This window comes from Saccopteryx leptura, chromosome 9 (genome assembly GCF_036850995.1).
Source record: "Saccopteryx leptura isolate mSacLep1 chromosome 9, mSacLep1_pri_phased_curated, whole genome shotgun sequence".
Classification (NCBI taxonomy): Eukaryota; Metazoa; Chordata; class Mammalia; order Chiroptera; family Emballonuridae; genus Saccopteryx; species Saccopteryx leptura.
Window position 1 is genome coordinate 59,469,670 of NC_089511.1, and position 18,889 is coordinate 59,488,558.

Here is an 18,889-nt window from a genome sequence, read left to right on the forward strand (position 1 = left end):
AAAAGTAAAGGCAAAAATAATTGAATGGGACTAAATCAAACTAAAAAACTCAGCACAGCAAAAGAAACTGACAACTAAACAAATAGCCAATTTGCCTGACCAGGCGGTGGCGCAGTGTAGAGAGCATTGGACTGGGATGCAGAGGACCCAGATTCAAGACCCCAAGGCTGCCAGCTTGAGCACAGGCTCATCTGATTTAAGAAAGGCTCACCAGCTTGAGCCCAAGGTCGCTGGCTTGAGCAAGGGGTCACTCGGTCTGCTGTAGCCCCCCAGTCAAGGCATATAAGAGAAAGCCGTCAATGAACAACTAAGGTGCTGCAACAAAGAATTGATGCTTCCCATCTCTCTCCCTTCCTGTCTATCTGTCCCTATTTGTCCCTCTCTCTGTCTCTGTCACAAACAATAAAAATTAAAAATAAATAAACAAATAGTCAATTAAATGGGGGATGATATTTGCAAACAATAGCTCCAAGAAGGGGTTAATATACAAAAGATATAAATAACTCACAAAGCTCAGCAACAAACAAGCAAATGATCCCCAAATGGGGAAAGGACCTGAACAGGCACTTCTCCCAAAAGGACATACAAATGGACAACAGGTATATGAAAAGATGTTCATCTTCACTAGCTATTCACAAAGTACAAACTAAAATGACAATGAGATGCCACCTCACACCAGTTAGATTGGCTATTATCAACAAAACAGGTAAAAACAAGTGTTAAAGAAGCTGTGGAGAAAAAGAAACTCTCTTTCACTGCTGGTGGGAATGCCAATTAGTACAACCACTATAGAAGAAAGCACGGTGGTTTTTCAAAAAATTAAGAATAAAATTATCATATGACCTAGCAATCCCTCTACTGGGTATCTACCCCCAAAATTCAAAAACATTGGTACATAAGGGCACATGCACTCTCATGTTCATTGCAGCATTATTCATTCACAGTGGCCAGGACATAGAAACAACCAGTGTCCCTTGATAGTATTGGATAAAGATGTGGTATATATACACAGTGGAATACTGCTCAGCCATAAGAAATGATGACATAGTGCCATTTACAACATCAACAATAGACCTTGAGAATATTATATTGAGTGAAATAAGTAAATCAGAAAAAGCTAAGAACTGTATGATTTTATACAGAGCTGGGATATAAAACTGAGACTCATGGACATAGATAAAAGTGAAGTGATTACCAGGGGGAGGGGGATTTGTGGGAGGGAAACATGAGGGAGGGTGTTGGGTTAGGGTATAAAAAGGGACAAATATAAGGTGATGGAAAATGATTTGACTTTTGGTGGTGGATATACAAACATAATCAACAGTTCAACTGTTTTAGAAATGTTTACTTGAAACCTGCTTACTATTATTGATCAATGCCACTGTTAGAGTTACTTTTCTAAATAAATTCTTTTAAAAAAGATCCCTTACAAAATGTAAATTTTTCTACATATTCATAAGTCAAAATAAATTATATCATTAGTATGAAGAAAAAAGAAAAAAATATATAAGAAAACCAGTTTGGGCTAAATATTTGAGGTGGGGCTAGGGTGAGAGATAGCAAAGTCAAGGACCCAGGGTTGCATGGTAGCAGCATAAAGGCACACATCAATTCAAGGTGGGAATAACACTTCTATCCTGTTCAGAGCCTTCTACCTTCCAGCAAAGGTAAAGCTGAAGCTCTAGTCAAACACAGATTGCAATTGAAGGAGTCATCTAGTTTGAAGAAGAAGACCCTCCCACTTCCTTAGACACACATAAGCAGGAAATATCTAAGCTGCGTGGGGCCCATCCATGAAAGTCTCCACTCTTCTAGGATGAGTAGAAGGTATATTTTACCCTTAATTTCTCCTATACCTTGAAGAAGAATCTTTTAAGTTTTTGTTCCTCCTCCTGTGGCTCCATTTATCACTCCTCTACTTTCAAATCTTGATCGCATTCACTTTACACATGCTATCAGATTGTTGACCCATGTAAAGGTGTCCACATTTAAACTGATAACCACCTTTGTTCACAACATGATACTTTGCATCTCTTTAAAATTCCCCACCCACGAACATTGTTCTGGTTACCTGTTGTCTTAATGCAGTAGTTCTGAAAAGTGTGCAACAGGGCGCACTGGTGTGCCCTAGATTTCCAGTTACGCTGTATAGAATTCCAGAGAAATATGTGCCTATCGGGGACCAAAAAACCAACAGAGTTTTTGGAGTTTAGATATTTGGGGGACAGAGTTGTGGGGAATTGGCTGTAAGCTGACAGTCTGCCCAACCCCCCACCTCATTTGTCTGATTAGGTTGCAAAAGGCCGTTAAGCTGTGGTGCTGGATTATTTACACTACCCACCATGTTCCCCAGAAAGACTGGAGGCAAGTTTCTTCTATCCTTTGTTTGGTGTAAAGTTAAGATGATACATATGGTGGGGATTTTCTGCACTCAACACAATTAAGAGTAAAAAGAGAGGAATTCTTCAATGTATTAACAAGGAAATGAGAGTTTGCCTTTCAAATATATGCCCAAACATTGAAGAAATCTCTAGGACACATCAGACTCATGTGTCTCATAAACCCAAGAATGAAAAAACTTAACACATTTGCTCCAGGACCTGCCAAATTTACTAAATCTTACTAAGAATGTATCTATATATATAAAAAGATAACTTTTTTGTTGTTTTTTTATTTTTTAACCCTTCTTTTTTACAAATTCTAAAAAGCATTATTCAAAAACGGTAACATAAAAATGTTTTTTAATGTCAGAAATTTAATTTTGTCATATTTATTTTGTTTAATTACCATAAGAGCACGCTTGGACTTTATTTTTTTAATATTTGACTTAATTATTATAACATATTTCTCAGAAATTTGTATATAGTGCACCTACAATTATTCGTAGGATTTTAAATGTGCCCTGACTTCAAAAAGTTTGAGAACCACTGTCTTAATGCCTTAAAACAACCATTTTATTTTGCTCTTGATTTAGAGAGGAATTTTGGAAGAGTGTGACTGGGAAGTTTATCTCAGATCTATGTGGTGTCAGCTGGGCAGGTGGTACTGGAGGACCACCTTCCAAGATGGAGTCTTCAGTCACATAGCCAATAACTCAATTCTCCTTGACCTCTCTCTCCACATGACATCTCATCCTTCAGGATCTCTTCATATGGGTTGAACTTCTCACAGCATAGTGATCTCAAGGTAATCTCTCTTCTTACATGGCAGCTGACTTTCAAGAGACCAAGGCAGAAGCTGACAGTTCACTTAAAGTTTTGGCTTAGGTTAGCATAACATTATTTCTGCCATACCTTATTGGTCAAAACAGATATGAGTCAGCTCAGCTTTAAAGGTAGGATGATAGACCCCCCTCTCAATCAGAAGCGTGTCAAGAATATTTGTAACCATCTCTTAATCTACCACAGACATTTATTTTTTTTGTTTTTGTTTTTGTTTTTGTTTTTTTTTTCTGAAGTTGGAAACGGGTAGGCAGGCAGATAGACTCCCGCATGTGCCCAACCGGGATCCACCCAGCATGCCCACCAGGGGGTGATGCTCTGCCCATCTTGGGGCGTTGCTCTGCTGCAATCAGAGCCATTCTAGTGCCTGAGGCAGAGGCCACAGAGCCATTCTCAGCGCCCGGGCAAACTTTGCTCCAATGGAGCCTTGGCTGTGGGAGAAGAAGAGAGAGACAGAGAGAAAGGGGTGGAGAAGCAGATGGGCACTTCTCCTGTGTGCCCTGGCCAGAAATCGAACCCAGGACTCCCGCACGCCAGGTTGACACTCTACCACTGAGCCAACCGGCCAGGGCCTACCACAGACATTTATATTGATGCATCTAGGAATAATTATTATTGGTTTCCTTAGAGTCATGATAGCAGATAGTTACACTTTTCAATTCAATGGATCATTAATACATACTTTTAGGTTACTTATATATGTGTGTATATATAGCCATTAAGAAGAGAGGAAAGATTTCTGGTATTCTCTGGGAACAAAAAGTTTGGCTACTTAATATAACTAATTCAAGCAACAGTCCTCAACAGTGTTGTTTCAACACCCTGACGTGACATGATTAACTGCGAAGTCTGTTGCAACTTGCAAGTCATTTGTTAAATATTGACACCGGTGAATAATTCAATTACTAAATAATAAATTAGAGCAGATCCAAGTTTTTCTCCAACAGCATCATTCTCTCACATGAATTTCTAACTGCATTCTCCAGTGGAGATGAAGGGAGTGGAGTTGTTGCAGCTCTTCCACTGGGAACTGTTCATAACCCTGGCACACTGATGGGAAAATTCCACACCCCAGCCATCAGCCATCCTTTATGACTTGGAGGAGAAAGAAAAAAAAATTAAGAACTCCAAGTTTAAACCATGTTGCTAATGAAGCCAATATTAGTTAGCTAGATAAAAACTGGATAAAATCCAAATACAAAGCAAATTTGAAGTCTACTTTGCTTATTATCAATAGAGAAAAGTCTTACAATGTTGTCCTCCCTTTTCTCTTCTGCCTTGAACAGAATTCTGCCTTTCTCTGTCCTTTCCCCAATAGGCCCACAAATGAAGACTAACAAACCTTAGTAAAATGTTTATCAGTCACCAATCCTACTGGAAAAATAACTCAAAAGTCATACGTTGCTAAGCTTGAACAGGAGTACTGTTTACTGAGACTGAAATCAGCAAATGTATTTATAGTTCCAAAAGCATAATGGCTCACTCCACAACTATTTCCAGTTACTAAGTGCCTATTAATATAAAATAAAACGTGCCTCCTTGAAACAGTGACTTCCGCAGACCTTGTTAGCTGTCATTTGTAGGTTGTTAACACACATCCCGAGAGAGCCCGTTGCACCTGACTCCGGAGCAGTCAGGGCTGCTTCAGTTCTCCATTTGGTATCAATCTCTCTGTGCAGGATTCAATTCATATCATTGATGGGCCTGTTGTCTCTGAGCTTGCACAGAAATAATTAACTATTTTTTAAAAAAAGGGGTTTATTGATTGATTGTAAAGAGAGCAGGACAGGGAAGGGTGGAGAGAGAGAAGCTTCACTTTAGTTTTTTATGATCGCTTCTTATATGCACCTTGATCGGGCAAGCCTGGGGTTTTAATCCAGCGACCTCAGCATTCCAGGTCAATGCTTGATCACTACACCAGGGGTCTCAAACTCAACTCAGTATGTGGGCCGCAGAGCAAGATCACAACCATTCGGCGGGCCGCACTAGGTCTACAAAAGACAACTGTTACGCAACACTTTTCAGTGTCACAAAATTACCAGAAACTGTAGTTTGCATCACAACTGCTGTTAACTAAGCTAATATCTAGCTAGGATGCTAGAGAAATGAAAAATACAAGTAGGCCCCTAGGCTTACTTAATTTTATCCAAAATATTTTGAACTTCGTGGATTAGTCTGCGGGCCGCACAAAATTGTTCGGCGGGCCGCATGCGGCCCGTGGGCCACGAGTTTGAGACCCCTGCACTACACCAACACAGGCCAGGCACAATTAAATTCTTAATGGTCCTCAAGAAATCATTAAAAATGTATTGGCAATGCTCTGATCAGGTAGCTCAGTTGGTTAGAGCATTTTCCTGATATGCCAAGGTTGTGGTTTGATCTCTGGTCAGAGCACATGAAAGAATCAACCAGTGAATGTATAAATAAGTGGAACAATAGATCAGTTTTTCTTTCTCTCTCTCAAATCAATAAATAAAATTTAAAAACTTATTGGTGATAGTGTAACTTTCAACCAACATAGTAAGTACCAAGTCCTAGAACCAATAGGATGTAAATTACTGCCACAAAACTCATCAGAAATGGTCAATCTAGTGAGAAAAAAATTGAATATCCAGAGTCAACTTTCAAAGAAAAAATATAAAAAAATTTAATATGAATGTATAGCACACATTAGAGATACTCTTCATCAAATAACTTAAGTGCTAAAAGCTCAAAAGCCTAGAGAGCAGCATAACAGAAGAAAAAGTACACATGGCGAGTTCTGGGGCCTGGAAGCTGCCTCCGTTCTACCATGAGCACATTTGACCTCATGAGGTGAGTAGCTACACTTTTCTAGACCTCAGTGTCTTAAATTATGGGGCAGCCAGATATGATGATCTTTAGTGGCTTTGCCAGTTTTTAAATTCTGTAATTTGGGGGGAAATGTAAAACTAAAGTTGCATGCCCCATTTTTATAAGAAAAGAAGAAAGGGAAAGAAGGAGGGAAGGTAGGAAAGAGGGAGTGAAGGGAGGGAAGGGCAAAAAAAGAGAAAAGAGAGAACAAAAGAGAAAATAAAATCTATATATGGGAGGGGGGCAGGATGTAGACATTAAAATCTCTACCTGGGCAGTGATCACACCAACTTAATAAAGTGGTAAAGAATTGGCCAATGATTAAGAATTTGATGTAATGGTATATCAATATTACTAAATATTGATCCGCTCATTTTACAGAATGTTGACTTCTGGGTTTTATTTATGAACTTCTAAAAAGCGCCAATAACCCAATCAGAAAATTGTTTTCTATTTTTGGAAATAGAATGGAACTGTCTCAATACTGTTTGCCACAGTTTTCCACTGACAGTGACTTGAATTTCTGCTACATTATGGGTAAATTGGCTTCCGTGGGAGAACAGGGCTACTTATGACTCTACCAGTCATGAGGTTGTTTTTATGGGAGGAAGTCAAAGAGACTAAGAGGACATCTCCCTCCCACGCTACCCCCTTTTAAGCACTGAAAGTCTGGGAGTAGAAGTGGAGGAAAGGGAGAGTTCAGAAAAGAGTGAGGTCAAGGGGAAGGCTCTGAAGGAGAAATCTAAAGACTATGAAAGGCATCGAAGGTAGTGAGGAAAGAAATGGCAGGCAAAGTATGTTAGGATGTTAAGAGGCAATGGGGGTGTATGGATTTCCAATCAGGCCCTGGGGCAGAGGCGGATTAAGATCAGTTGAGGCCCCAGGTGCAGAAGGAAATATTGGGCCCCTTAAAAGAAAAGAGAGGGACAGGGGAAATAAAAATACATATTATTGGGCAAATGAGTTTGTAAAATTTGTATTTTTTGAGTTGCTCACTTTTATTGTTAAAAATGGCAGCTGCCCACGTGAATTGCGCTGCCAGGTAAAACTGCTAATTACCTTCCTGCTTGGGAAGGGGCTTTGTTATGCTAATGTTCGCTGGAGGAGGGGTTTTCATGGGCCCAGGTAGTTTTTTAGAAGAGAAGAAGAAGGAAGGAGAAGGCCATGTTTTTGCAGAGTGAGAGCAAGGACGAAGAGTGCTGGAGAAGGAAGAAGGCAGCTGAGATGGCAGGGTGCTGAAGGAGAAGCCAGTTTGCGCAAAGAGGAGAAAGGAGAAGATGTGTAGATGGTGAACCAGAGGTGACTGAGACTGGTGGGGACCTTTGATTCTAGGAAAACCCGGATGTGTCAGTAGCTTTGTGAGCACTGAATGAGTGGGTTTTGGAGCCTGTGCATATATTTTTACTCACCTGCCATGTGTGAGGCTAGAATGAAGGAATGGCCCACCAGTTTTTGGCTCTGCAGTGTCTTTACCGTCTGTCTGAATTCAATGAGAACCTGCATATGAATGGTCACAAGGGCCGCGACTACTGGCTATATACATGTCAACCATATTTTTAAATAAATAAAAAAAATATTATGTACTATTAATGTTAAAATTGCAAATATAAAACCAAACTTGGTGTCATTAAAAACAAAGTGTAAAGTTAAAGACTTTTCGGGGCCCTTCAGAAGTCAGGGCCATGGCGCAAGCCCAGTGCACCCATCATTAAATCCACCTCTGCCCTGAGATTCTCCCAACTGCAGGGCTCCTATGGTATTTCACACCTAAGTTTCTCCTCATCTTATCTATTTGTTTTCACCCTCTTTCTACCACTCTGAGAAAAAACACAGTGGAAGAAGTCTCACTTTCCACTCTCCAAGCTCTAGAGCAGGGGTCCCTAAACTATGGCCCGCGGGCCGCATGCGGCCCCAAGGCCATTTATCTGGCCCCCGCCCCACTTCCGGAAGGGGCACCTCTTTCATTGGTGGTCAGTGAGAGGAGCATAGTTCCCATTGAAATACTGGTCATTTTGTTGATTTAAATTTACTTGTTCTTTATTTTAAATATTGTATTTGTTTTCGTTTTGTTTTTTTACTTTAAAATAAGATATGTGCAGTGTGCATAGGGATTTGTTCATAGTTTTTTTTTATAGTCCGGCCCTTCAACGGTCTGAGGGACAGTGAACTAACCCCTGTGTAAAAAGTTTGGGGACCCCTGCTCTAGAGTGAACACCACCATGGTGGATCATGGACATGCTCGTAAGAGTAGTGTTACATCCTGGGGTCTGCCTTATACCACTGAGTGGGCAGCAATGCTTTGCTGTGCTGTAGATCGTAAAGAATTGGGTGGAGAATTTTATGTTCACACTCCTCCAATTGAGGGAGACTATGTCACGGGGCTATAGGAAACTGATTCCAGGCTGTATTTTCCAGTCTACTTATCGCATTGTCTTGAGCACTCATCACTCACTCAGCAGCTCCTTTCCTTGGCTTCCAGCCCAGGTTAGGTCTTAATTCAAGAATTTTAGTTTCTTTCTTTTTTTTTCTTAACTTTTTGAACATACACAAAAGTAGAGAGAGTATTATAATAATAAAATCATATGCCTATCACCCAATTTCACCAATTATCAATATTCAGCCATACTTCTTTTTGCCAAACACTTCTTCTCCAAAATAGTATCGAAGTTGCCTTTTGATAAGACAAAGTTGATAAGAGAGAATACTGTCTTGCTAGAATCTTAAGTAAGAAGGCAAAGTTGGGATGTTTATGAAATGGTGGAGTCTGGTTTTAGGTTGTCAATGTGAAGGGAGCATGATTTGGATTAAGTAAAGATCATGATTTATGATCCTTAGATAGAGTAAGGTGGGGATTTTGAGGGAAGGTTTAAAAGAGTCTTGGAGCATAAAGAGTGACCTGATCCTATGTACTAAAGAGTTGAATAGTTTGATGTTCATTTAAATGGGCTTTATGGGACAGTCCCAAAAAAATCAATTTATTTGCAACTTTTATCTCCCTAAGTAAGGGTATCCTGAAATAGTAAAATCAAATTGATGAAGGCATTGGCATGATAAAGTTATACTGGTAAAGAGGTTGAATAGTAAAGACATATTAATACACAGTAAGTTCTGTGGGTATTTTTTGAGTTTTCAATATCATGTAGTGTCATTCACTTTCATTATTGTTGTTATTTGCTAGAGTATTTTAAATTATTGTTTATTTTTTAAAGTTGAAAAATGGTATCCAGCTCATACACACAGTTTAAAATTAGGTTAAGTCTCTAATAGCCAAAATCCTCATATACAGGCATTTAAAAAAAAATCATTTGTTCTGTTCTGAGCTTTACCAGGAAAACAAGAAAATAACTCTTATGCTAAGAATTCACTGTCACATTTCTGTACATAAGAAAATTCACTGTCTCATTCTGGAATAAAATGTGTCTAGGGCTATTCAAAGCAGAAACAGCAGCCGGTCTAAGTCATGATAACAGAGGAGAGAACCAGCGAGTTCATAATCATTATGGGGATGTGAGGACTGTGCTGGGTGAAGTCAGTTCCTTTTTAGTAAATTAAGCCATTCTTCTGAAAAAAAACAAAACAATAAACTGCCTGAAGAAAAATGTATTGTGATTTTGGACATCTATTCCTTGGGGTTCTGGTGAAAACATAAGTATTTTCATGCTAAAAACATTAATTGAACAAATTTTAAATTCAAGGCATGGTGGGACTATGCAGAAGGAAAATGCCATCTCTGGGTTTTTTTACAAAAGCCTGCCTTGGTAGGATATTAACTTTTCGAGCCAGATATGGGTGGAAAATCTTGAAGAAATTACATCTAATATCTTAATGTTTCTAAGTTTCAAATTCTACAGTAAATAATCTTGCAAGCTTTAAGAATGGGAAGAAATAATGTACATATAGTGGCTGGCATCTAGAAAGTATTGTTTTTATTATAATTTGTGCCTTTGAGGAGACTGTTATAGGCCAAGAGTAGATAGGAAGCCCAGGAGGTTGACTTGGCGTCAGAGCATATAGTGCCTCCAATGCCAAGTTTGACTGTATTCTGTGTATCTGTCAATACTTCTGAGTGGGATCCTGGTATGATTAGAGCCATGCTTCAGGAGTATGAATTTGACAGCCAGTGTCACCCTTAGATCAGGCAGGAAGAGGCTCTGTACTTGGCCTGTGCATTAAAGTACTGCTAGCGAATACATGGTGACATGTGGGTCTTTGGGACCTGGTGCTGAGCACTGACTGAGTGTGACCAACAGTTAACATTCACTCCTGCCTCTAAGAGCACTCCAAGCTCACTCTTCCACATCTCTTGCCTTATATTCTCAAACAGAAAAGTGACTATGTCTCAGTACCCTGGTAATTTGTATATTTTTCCATAGACACTACTCAGAAGTACTGGAAGGATTTGAATGACAGTATAGCTTGAGTAGGAGAAAAGACACATTAGTTACCTTGTCAATCCTTCCTCTCAAATATACTAGACTTGCATAACCAAGTATTTCCCAGTAGTGCAGAGCAACCATTTTTGCCTTCTTTCTCAGTTGTAATTCTAGAGACACTCACATTAGTGAGGTATTGGCTGCTAAGGAATATTTTACAGTACGAAGCAATTTATGTAACTTAAATACACTGTGTCCGTAAAATCATGGTGCACTTTTGACCAGTCACAGGAAAGCCACAAAAGACGATAGAAATGTGAAATCTGCACCAAATAAAAGGAAAACCCTCCCAGTTTCTGTAGGATGATGTGGCAGCATGTGCGCATGCGCAGATGATGATGTAACACCGTGTATACAGCGGAGCAGCCCACAGCCATGCCAGTCGAGATGTGGATGGTACAGAGGAAAGTTCAGTGTGTTCTGTGGCTCGCTAAATTCGAATCCATGACCAAAGTGCAACGTGAATATCGGCGCGTTTATAATGAAGCACCACCACATAGGAATAACATTACTCAGTGGGATAAGCAGTTGAAGGAAACCGGCAGTTTGGTGGAGAAACCCCGTTCTGGTAGGCCATCAGTCAGTGACAAGTCTGTAGAGGCTATACGGGATAGCTACCTAAGGAGCCCTAAAAAATCTGTGTGTGAGTCCACATCAAACTGCACCTGAATAGGTATGAAACTGGGAGAGTTTTCCTTTCATTTGGTGCAGATTTCACATTTCTATCGTCTTTTGTTGTTTTCCTGTGTCCAGTCAAAAGTGCACCATGACTTTACGGACACACTGTAGATAACACACTGAGCCATACAGTGTTGTCTGTCCCTTTTTGGTAGCTTAACCTGCATAATTCAAACACACACACTTACACATACCCCTATATCTAAAGACACATGCATTAATGTGGCAGTAGGCAGGATAGTAATTATTTTTTTCTTTTTTTTGTGACGGAGACAGAGAGAGGGACAGATAGGGACAGACAGACAGGAAGGGAGAGAGAGATGAGAAGCATCAATTTTTTATTGAGGCTCCTTAGTTGTTCATTGATTGCTTTCTCATATGTACCTTGATGGGGGGAGGGGGTTGGGGGGAGGGTGGCTGCAGCAGAGCAAGTGACCTTGGGCTTTAAACCAGTGACCTTGGGCTTCAAGTCAGCAACCTTTGGGCTCAAACCAGCAACCTTTGGGCTTCAAGCTAGCAACCATGAGGTCATGTCTGTGATCCCATGCTCAAGTTGGTTAGCCTGCGCTCAAGCCAGGGACCTTAAGGTTTTGAACCTGGGTCCTCTGTATCCCAGTCCGATGCTCAATCCACTGCACCACCCCCTGGTCAGACAGGATAGTGATTCTTTATTTTACTTTATGGATATAAATTGCTTTAACACAGAGTGAAATTAAGGAATAAGTCTTATAGATTTATATAAGGAAATTACAGTATGTTTTAATATTTTCTATGATCATATTTTACCACATATCATCCTAAACCAATGTTTAAACATGATATGTAAATTCATGACTTTGCTATGATATGTAAAGTTTATGATTAAACTTTACAAAATACAAAAAATATAATTGCTCAATTTCAATTGCTATTGTTTTAGGAGAATAAAGTTTCTCTGAAATAAAATGAATTAAAACTATCTAAAACCCACAATGTCTAAAAATGTGGCACTGCTGAGAAAAGACCACAAAGTATTTACAAATCTTAATTATAATACCATAAGTATTTATTTTGCTGAACTAAAAACAAGAAACATAAATTTTTTGAAATAAATCTAAAATGATTTATAATTTATGTAGGTCTTTTTTTAGTACTATACTCCTTCAAACATCACTAACTCATTCAAATAACCATATGTGCAAAAATAATTAAGTTCTGCCATCTTTTGCATCTTTCCAGATTTAACTCTATTAAAATTGTAAGTTAAAGGATATTCTTGGTTTGTTATTATTATTATGAAGATATATTTACCACAGTACAAAATGAATTTTGTTTGTTAACCTGCTTTATTAATTTTAATTATCTGTAGTCTTCCTTCAGTTATCTCAGATGTTAGAAACAGGCTTGTTTCCAGAAATATCTTTATTCATTAATCACAGTTAGTCATTGGTACCTGTGATGTGTCAAGTAGATTGGAGAGAAAAAATATTTAAAGGTGATTAGACAATAGAAGAGAATCTTGAAAGAGTCTTTAATTCAGAAACCCAGAGGTCAGCAGATATCCTAAGTCAGTGAAGCAGATGGGAAGGAAATAATAGGAAGTAGTGTGACTGTGATGAACTAGACAAAGTTCACGTTCAGTCTGAAGGAGACGCATTGCTCAGTGGCAGCCCCTTGTTGCCAGCAAAGAATGTGGATCAAAGATTGCCAGATCGTATGCTTTTCTTAAAGTTAGGAATATGGAATTATTTTAATATAAAATCTCAGTTAGAAATTATTTTTTAAATATATAGACCAAACAGAATGTTTCTATGGGATGAATTTATCCAGTAAACTATCTACTACTTTGCAATCTTTAGACTAAGGCAACGAGGACATGAACTATCAGTTGCCTTGTGATCTTTTGCTATTTCTCATTTGTTTTCCTCTCTGTTGAGTGTGTTTTCTCTCCTCCAACTTCTCTTCCTCCTACTCTCCCCTTCCTTCTCCTCCATCTCTAGTCATTCTCTCCACTTGGCTTTCTCTGTTTTTCTGTTCGCATTGTGAAATATGGCCGTCACATGCATTTCATTTACAATTAGAAACTAATTAACCAAGGAGAGAAAAGTCTGTTGTCACCATCTATGTATGAACAGGGAGATGACTTCCTTCAGAATGTTGTTTGAGCAAAGGAATCCTCTACAGCAGGGGTCCCCAAACTTTTTACACAGGGGGCCAATTCACTGTCCCTCAGACCATTGGAGGGCCGGACTATAAAAAAAAACTATGAACAAATCCCTATGCACACTGCACATATCTTATTTTAAAGTAAAAAAACAAAAAAAACAAAACAGGAACAAATACAATATTTAAAATAAAGAACAAGTAAATTTAAATCAACAAACTGACCAGTATTTCAATGGGAACTATGCTCCTCTCACTGACCACCAATGAAAGAGGTGCTCCTTCTGGAAGTGTGGTGGGGGCCAGATAAATGGCCTCAGGGGCCGCATGCGGCCCGCGGGCCGTAGTTTGGGGACCCCTGCCCTTCAGGATGATAGCAAATTGACTGGTCCAAAATTAAACTGCCTTGAGAAGGAATATTTGGATTTAAAAAAAAAATCAAATCCATTTTTTGTACCCAAATGACCAAATATTTTCAAATCTCAAGTTTATTATTTTATACCAAAGTTAGCAAACCTATCGACTTCATATACTTGTACTGGAATAACAAAGCCAACCTAGAATACTAATAATAACTATTATTCATATATGTAAAGAATCTATGATATAATCTAATTATAATAGGTCTGACTATATGCAACATTATCTGAAAAAATCTATTCTCCATGTTCATATGTGGTACAGCTGAGTATACTTAGGGTTAGATTCTACTTGCAAACTTGTTTACTCCCACACAAAGGCAATAGATTAAAAAGCAACTGGGGCAAGAAGACAAAGGTGCTAAGAAAATCTTCACAAGAAACCAAGCCAGAGAATTGGCAAGCTAAATGCCATTGGTCTTACAGTGTAGCTACCAAAGACTGAATCACTTAGGAAAACTGCAATTTGCTTGAAGTTCCAACAATTGACTTTTCCAAATCTACTCCCCCATATTCCTCTCTTATATCTTCATTTAACTGTTTGTAGCAGCTATATTTCTTTGCTCTAAGCAGCTGTTTATTGGAGATCGGGCGTTTAAAATGTCAAATAATATTTACAACAGCAATATTTAAATAAAATATTACAATTTATGGAATTACTCATCAGTGACATTTTGAAATGCAGGCCCAAAATGACTGGTCCTGCTTTAAATAAAAAGTACGTGGAATTAGAAAGCAGGAATATCATTGTCCCCTAATCTTCTGCAGTAAATGATTTTCAGTCTCCTTTACCCCCTTTGGTAAATTAGGAGGTTTTCCTATATATCTGATATAAATGTGTCCTTCTGCAAGTTTACAAAGATATCTTATATTTGGGTTTAACTGTAGGTGAAGTATGGCCTCTCATCACTTTACGACACAATTTGGTAGGTGTGTTCCTAACACTAAATAATAATCAAAATTTTATAGCTATAAAGTCCTTAGACATCTAACCTCCATGGTTTATAGCTGAGGAGCCCAAAATTCAAAGACATAAATTGAATTACCCAGGATCAAAAAGTTAATAACTGGCAGAGCCTGGGCCTGAATGCAGATCTCAGCTTTAATACCTTTCTATGGTTCCACTCAGAATTTTCAAGTAATATAGAAATACCCTTGTGATGGTTAATTTAATGTGTCAACTTGACTAGGCCACACAATGCCCAGATATTTGGCCAAACATTATTCTGATTATTTTTGGGAGGATATTTTGGGATGCAATGAACATTTAAATTGGTAGACTTCAACATTAGATTTGATTAGCATTTCAATCAATAGTGTAAGCAGATGCCCTCCATAACGTGGGCAGACTTCATTCAATCAGTTGAAGGCCTAAATAAAACAAAAGACAGATCCTCTCTCAGGTAAGAGAGAATTTTCTAGCCAACTTGCTTTAGATTTTAGCTGCCACACTTGCTCTTTCTGCCTGACTTTTGCTCCACCAGCACACTTGCACATTTTAGACTTACCAGCCTCCATGATGACATGAGACAATTCCTTATAATAAATCCCTTTATGTGTGGGTATGTGTGCATATATATATATACATATATTCACATGTATGTACATAAATACGTAGATGTAATGTGTACAGATATTATGTGTGTTTGTCCATATGTGTGTGTATGTATCTCCTATTGATTGTTTCTATTGAGAACCCTGACAAAAACAACCCTCTTCCCTTAAATGTTTCTAAATAGGTCTATTTTCTTAAAAAATTGCAATTTTAAATGATAAAGTGATTTACTTTTAGAGAATAATTCTCTGCATTAATTTATGTTGCCATATTAACTCTAAGCTTTTGAACTTCATTCAAACTTCAAACTTTCAATTAACTTACCACCGCCTTCTCTGGGGATTCCAGAATCTGATGAGGCTGAAGTCCCTTATATAAAATAGTGTAGTATTTGCATATAACCTATCCACATCCTCTCCTATACTTTAAATCATTACTAGATTACTAACACAATATATGTACTATGTAAATATTTGTTATACTGTGTTGTTTAGGAAATAATGACAAGAAAAACTGTCTGTTTGGTATAAACACAGTTATCATAAGTCTAACTACATAATACATGTCAGTAATAATGTAAACATTTTAAAAATAGTTTTAATCTGCTGTTGCTTAAATTCACAGATGTAGAACATGTGGGTAGAAGGGCCAACTCTACTGCATATTGAATCTGAAGCATCTAAATTATCGATGTTTTGAGCAACATTGTCACCATTAATCATAATAATGTGATAGATTTAAATTTTTTTTTTCAGAGACAGAGAGAGAGTCAGAGAGAGGGATAGACAGTGACAGACAGACAGGAACGGAGAGATGAATCAGTTTTTCATTGTGCATTGCGACACCTTACTAAGGCTTAGTTGTTCATTGATTGCTTTCTCATATGTGCCTTGACCATGGGGCTACAGCAGACTGAGTAACCCCTTGCTCGAGCCAGCGACCTTGGGTCCAAGCTAGTGAGCTTTTGCTCAAACCAGATGAGCCCGTGCTTAAGCTGGTGACCTCGAGGTCTCGAACCTGGGTCCTTCCACATCCCAGTCTGACGCTCTATCCACTGCGCCACCGCCTGGTCAGGCTATATAATGTGATAGATTTAACACACTAAAATAGCCCAGCACTGGCCTGTTGGCTCAGTGGTAGAGCATTGGCCCAGCATGTGGATGTCCCAGGTTTGATTCCTGGTCAGGACACACAGGAGAAGTGCCCATCTGCTTCTCCACCCCTCCCCCTCTCCTTTCTCTCTGTCTCTCTCTTCCCCTCCTGCAGCCAAGGCTCCATTGGAGCAAAGTTGGCCCAGGCACTGAGGAGGGCTCTGAGGCCACCACCTCAGGCACTGGAATGGCTCTGGTTGCAATGGAGCAATGCCCCAGATGGGCAGAGCATGCCCCTTAGTGGGCATGCTGGGTGGATCCTGGTAGGGTGCATGCAGGAGTCTGTCTCTCTGCCTCTCTGCTTCTCACTTCAGAAAAATACAAAAAAATAAATAGATAAAATAAAACACCAAGATAGCATAGGAAGCTGGGTAGTTCACCATCATAAGGCAGCTTGAGATCCTTTAACCAAAAAAATCTGTGATGTATTTTCTCTTCTAAAGTGACAAGTTGAGGGTTATAGTCTAATAACTCCCATCTAACTATGATTTTCCACTTATGGGCTCAATGTTTCTATTCCCTCCAAAATTCATATGTGGAAGCCTTAACCCACAATGTGAGGTGTTCAGAAGTGAAGCCTTGTGATGGGATTAGTACCCTTATAAAAAGAGATCAGAGAGCTTGTCCTTTCTTTCCACCATGTGAAGACACAGAGAGAATATGGCTGCCTACAAGCCAGGAAAAGGGCTCTCACCAAGAATGAAACCTACCAGCCTCTTGATCTTGGATATACTAGCCTCCAGAATGGTGAGAAGTAAATTTTATTTAAGCCAGTGGTTTTAAGCCTTTTCAACAAGTTCAAAAGATATCTAAGACAACCTCAATAATATTCTCATTGATGATACAGGCTGATAAGTGGCAATCACCCTGAGCATGAGCAAATTAAACTAAGATCATTGGGTCTATAATCTTCATACAACATCAGGGTGGTTAACTCTTTTTCGGACTGGCACTGGTCCATGAACTAGCTGTTGAAAAACTGGTTTGATCCACCCAGTCTATGATATCTTGTTATAACAGCCCAAGGAGACTGATACAGGCATAACTAATTTTATTGCTCTTCCCTTTATTGTGCTTTACAGATAATGTGTTTTCATCAAAATCAAGGCAATAACCTCCCACTAGTAAAAAGATAACAATTTGCTGAAAACTCTGATGATGGCTATCATTTTTTAGCAATAAAGTATTTATTAAGATATATGTATATTGTTTTTTAGACATGTTATTGCACACTTAACAGACTAGTGTAAACATAATATTTATATGCACTAAAAAACTAAAAAACTCATGTGACTTGCTTTATTGTGTATAAAGTCTGCCACTGAACCCACAATATCTGCAAGTTATGCCTATACATCAACACTAGTAACTTAAATAGATTCAATCTTGTCCCTGTTTCTCTTGAAATCAGTCTACAAAAACAGTCAGAATTAGTGTAGTAACAGCAGTAAAGGCAAATGATCAGTGAAATATTTGGAGTAAAGTTGAAATGCAATAATTCTGTCTGAAATCCTCTTTAAACACAAACCGTTAGAAGAAATAAAGTTTCCCTGAAACTTAAAATTGCTGATGTTGACCTTGGCCTCTCCAAATATCTTAGAATGTCAGAGCTGGACACTCTGGACTGATCCTATGGAAACAGGATTTAATAGCTTCATCCACAGTCACAGTTAGGGCCTACTCTGGTCAGCAAAAGGAAGAAAAATATCATCTGCAGTTCCTTAATTATATTTGGCCCAAGAGTTAATTTAAATTTGTTTAGTTTATTATGCAAAGGGAAAAAAACATTATCTAAAAATCCCAGCTTTTCATAAAGCCAGGGATCATAGAAGTCAAACCAGAGACTCAGCCATTTCCATCACCAATAATAGAGATTCTATAATTAGAGATTAGCCAGCTGCAATCATTTCTGATGCTGACAGCTGGATCAGGCTGATTTCATCTCTGTTGTGTCAAGCTAGAATGTCCCATTTTTTTCTTTTTAAAAGAAATCAGCAAAACAGTGTGACTCAGAAATGCAAAGAATTTTCTTTCTTTTATCCAAATCTGTAACAAAGGAATTTTTTTGTACTTACACATTTTTTTTTTCTAGCTTCACACATCTCTCAGCTAAAACACTTTTTATTGCCATATAGCTGCTGGGTGAGATGCCTAAAAAATCTTTTCACCTAGATTTCAAATTGATGGCATTAAGAATGGTTGCTCTGGCCCTGGTTGGTTGGCTCAGCGGTAGAGCGTTGGCCCAGTGTATAGAAGTCCTGGGTTTGATTCCCAGCCAGGGCACATAGGAGAAGCACCCATCTGCTTCTCCACCATTCCCCCTCTCCTTTCTCTCTCTCTCTTTCCCTCCTGCAGCCAAGGCTCCACTGGAGCAAAGTGGCCCGGGCTCTGAGGAGGGCTCTGAGGCCTCAGCCTCAGGCACTAGAATGGCTCCAGTTGCAATGGAGCAATGCCCCAG